This window comes from Diuraphis noxia, unplaced genomic scaffold (assembly GCF_037042655.1).
Source record: "Diuraphis noxia isolate RWA-SAM2 unplaced genomic scaffold, SU_Dnox_SAM2 contig0003, whole genome shotgun sequence".
NCBI classification, from domain to species: domain Eukaryota; kingdom Metazoa; phylum Arthropoda; class Insecta; order Hemiptera; family Aphididae; genus Diuraphis; species Diuraphis noxia.
The window spans coordinates 71,400,541-71,404,272 of NW_028301713.1; the positions used below are offsets into that span (position 1 = coordinate 71,400,541).

Here is a 3,732-nt window from a genome sequence, read left to right on the forward strand (position 1 = left end):
TTTCGTTAACCTACTTTGTTAATGACTATTCTCTGAATGCATATTAAATTTTTAGTTGAATATATTATAGAAAATATTTCAAACTATATATTAATTATATTTAAATTCAGTTCATGAAATTTTCAATAGCTGGATATAAATTTTTATTTTTGTTTAAAAAAGACTTAGAAATAAATGTTCAATTAAATACAATTTTCTAATTTCTTAACATTATTATAGCTTTAATTTGATTTAAACCCGTAAAGATTATAATTATTTTTTTTTGTTTTTTAAAGAAATAAAACTTTATAGAAATAAACTTCTATCTTTATAGTTCTTATAAATATACTTTAAAATCATTTGAATCAAAAATAAAGCTTCTACTATTTTTTTTTTCGTAATTATCGTAACTGTAATTATTATTAACTATATTTAAGTAGACAGTGGTTTAAATTTTTGTTAATGACGTTCTCGGTATTCTCTACTTTATAATATAGTAGTTATTTTTTCAAAGTTACATTAAAACTCAAATATTTGGAAATTCTAATTTTAAAATAGACTTACTAATATTTCTTATAGTCATATCTTCAAGTTTTACATATATTTTATTTCTAATAGATGGTACTATAAGTTTATGCAAATAATCACTATTAGGTAAAACTGGTATACCGTCAATTTATCGTAAGAAATTGACCACGCGACAATTGACCACAAACAATTGATAGCAAGCAAATTTATCGCAATTACAATTCACTACACGATAATAAAATTGATCGCAAACATAGCTAAGTAGGTTATTTCAGATTTAACTTAAGGGCAAATAGTATTTTTTCATAACATAATTTGATCGTTGACGATCGAGTCTTATCTAAAATTATAGTCGTACCCTATTTTATAAGTTCATATTGTTCTCTAATAATTCGACAGTCGTATCTCGTATAGATCACCATGAAACGCTACGAGTGTACGACAGTACATCAGTAATGACAAAATCGTTAATCGGTATACTAATAACTTCGTGCATCTGAACGTACTGTACATAGAATATGGCTTTAGAGCTTAGAGTACGTATTAAGCAAAAAAAAAAATAAGTATAATATGCTTATTTATCAAGGTTTTTTAGGTTTTAGGTCATCTCGACGAAAGTAATTTCGGCGAAAGAGATTACAGCGAAACTATTTCGTCGAATGGGTATATTGGCGAATGGATGTATCGACGAACGAATATATCGGTGAAATTACATTAAACACAAATATTTAAATATACGTAACACAGAGTTTGTTTGTAATTTAATACGTTGATGAATTCTTAACCTACAACACTATTCTCCATCACTTTTCCTCTTTACTTATTGTACATATTTTGCTACAAAATTTTGCACATAATATTTTATGCTATTTTAATATATAATATTGGTGGGGATTACGCGGTCACGGGTTTAATCTTTAATTATATTTTCAATTATAATGTGGTTATTTTTTCGATAATGTCATAACGATAGTTACTATCATTTATCAGCCAAACTGTAATAACCGATTAGAATGTGTTTAATTAAAGTTACAATGTGTTAGTGGTTAGTGATTGAGTTGAAATCAAACGGTCCACATTCCATTGTTAAATGCTGTGTTATTTTTTAGATTAGGTCGAAATCAAAATTGGTGGACGAAAGTAATTTTTGCAACATTATGTATAAATCACATAACGGAAAAGTAAGTTAATATTATATTATGTTATTGATAAATATAAAGTATAAAATCTGTATTTGAATACTCCTTTAAAATACTACGTTTTTTTTTTTTTTTTTTTTTGTAAATTAAATTTAGATATACTGGAAATGTGAACGAAAATATGAGTAGAACACACGAGTTCACAAAATCATAGGTTCTCGGGAGATCATTTTTCATTTTTTGTTCAAAAAAATCCATAATCATGCTCCAAATATAGCAAAAGTTATTGCACTGGAGGTTACAACGAAAATAGTCAAAAATGTAACTCTCGGAGTAAATTCCGCTCAACAAATTGTTGGTGAAGCTACTCAAAATATAAATGATGCTGTTTTAGCACAACTTTTGAAATTAAGCACATTAAAATGAAAGTTTAAAGTGAGTCATTGACATTTAAATCAAATAAATTTAAAATCAAAAGCTTATAAAAAATTAGTTTGAACATTATTTTTGTGGATCTACTAAGCATTTTTATTTTATTTTTTTGAATTTTCATTAACCACAACTTACATAATATTTTATGCCAGTAGTAGATTATTTTGGAGATAATTTTATCGGTAAGTTAAATATAATATATTATAAATACATGTACATAACGTATAATATTTTACTATTTTTTGAAAATTTTAATTTTAAAGGGAAGTCTATGGAACTGACAAGACGAACGTCAAAATGTCGACCAAAATTGTGGAATCTCTACCAAGCTGCCATTCATGGACTAGCTCATACCAATAATGATTTCAAAGGGAGGCATAATAGCAAGTTGGTGGTCATTATGTATCAATTTGGAAAATGTTTGAAGGTCTACAAAGGGAGGTCGGCTAGCTAAATTAAAAGTGGCAACACGTTGAGGCTGGCAAAGAAGAAAAGCAGAAATTAAAATGGAAAAGAACCACAGAAAATATAAAAACAAAACTGGAATATTATTCAAACCATGACATAATACCATACTTAAAAGGTTTGGCATACAATATTGACTTTTTAATTTTTAGTATTATATATTATTTTTATTGACTAAATTATTGAATTAATAAGGTGGAATTTAAATTCTAAAAATTTCTGGTTAGGTTTTGTGGTTTCACCAATATATCCATTCGCCGATAAAACCGTTCGCCGAAATGGATTTCGCCGAATTGACCGGTTACCAAAAAATATTATGATAGATTATGAAAGAGCAGCTTTAAATGCCATCGAAACGGAGTTTTGTAATACCGAGCTAAAAGGATGTTTCTATCCTATGTCGCAGTGTATTTGGCGTTATGTCCAAGAATTGGGCCTACAGACAACTTATCGAAATGATCCGGAGTTTTCATAACGAGTTCGAATACTACCAGCATTAGCTATTCCAGAAGCAAATGTGATAAAATATTATGATGAATAGTAGCTACAAGTTATTACACATAATATAATGAAGATCTACCTACGTCGCTGTTGGATTATTTTGAAAATACATGGGTAGGAAAATTAGATAAGAGAGCAAAAAGATAGCCACCAAAGTATGCAATAATCGCATTATTTAACTGTTTTCTGAGAGTAATCCAAGGTTTAGTTGATTTAAAGATGCATTAAAAAAAGAAAAGAGCATTAATAAATTCAAAATCGAACAATATGTAGGGGAGAGCCCCCCCCCCAAAAAAAAAAAAAAAATTACCGAGATAGAGCAAAAAAATAAAAAAAAAACAAATAAATTTTAACAATAGGTAATACAAATATTGAAAATTTTCTTCGTGGCATTGCATACAATATGCAAGTTTAATTTTTGATGTTTTTCATTATTATATACCTATATCTTGATGATTTATAATTATTATTTTTTTACAACGTTTTTCAAATATTTCTAATCAAAGAAGAAAAAATATATATTTAACCATACATGTAACCAGAGTAGTGCTAAATTCATTTAAATTACATATGTATTCAAATTCAAAATTATTCCTGAAAATGTCATTTTTGGATCAATTACCGCGCGGTAAATTGTAATTGCGATCAATAATTTACGGTAAATTGTCTACGATCAATTAACATGTAT

General features: G+C 27.3%; 1 long non-coding RNA gene across 2 annotated transcripts; it reads left to right on the forward strand.

Moving 5' to 3' along the window:
- Positions 1-1,572: 1,572 nt before the first annotated feature.
- Positions 1,573-3,391, forward strand: LOC149057721 (uncharacterized). Of its 2 annotated transcripts, XR_016191044.1 has the most exons (5): positions 1,573-1,688; positions 1,803-2,081; positions 2,234-2,260; positions 2,342-2,661; positions 2,771-3,391. It is a non-coding gene; the product is annotated as an uncharacterized LOC149057721 (long non-coding RNA). The 2 variants fall into 2 exon arrangements; XR_016191042.1 differs by lacking the exons at positions 1,573-1,688; positions 1,803-2,081 and having other exon boundaries at positions 2,131-2,260.
- The last annotated feature ends 341 nt before the right edge of the window (positions 3,392-3,732 follow it).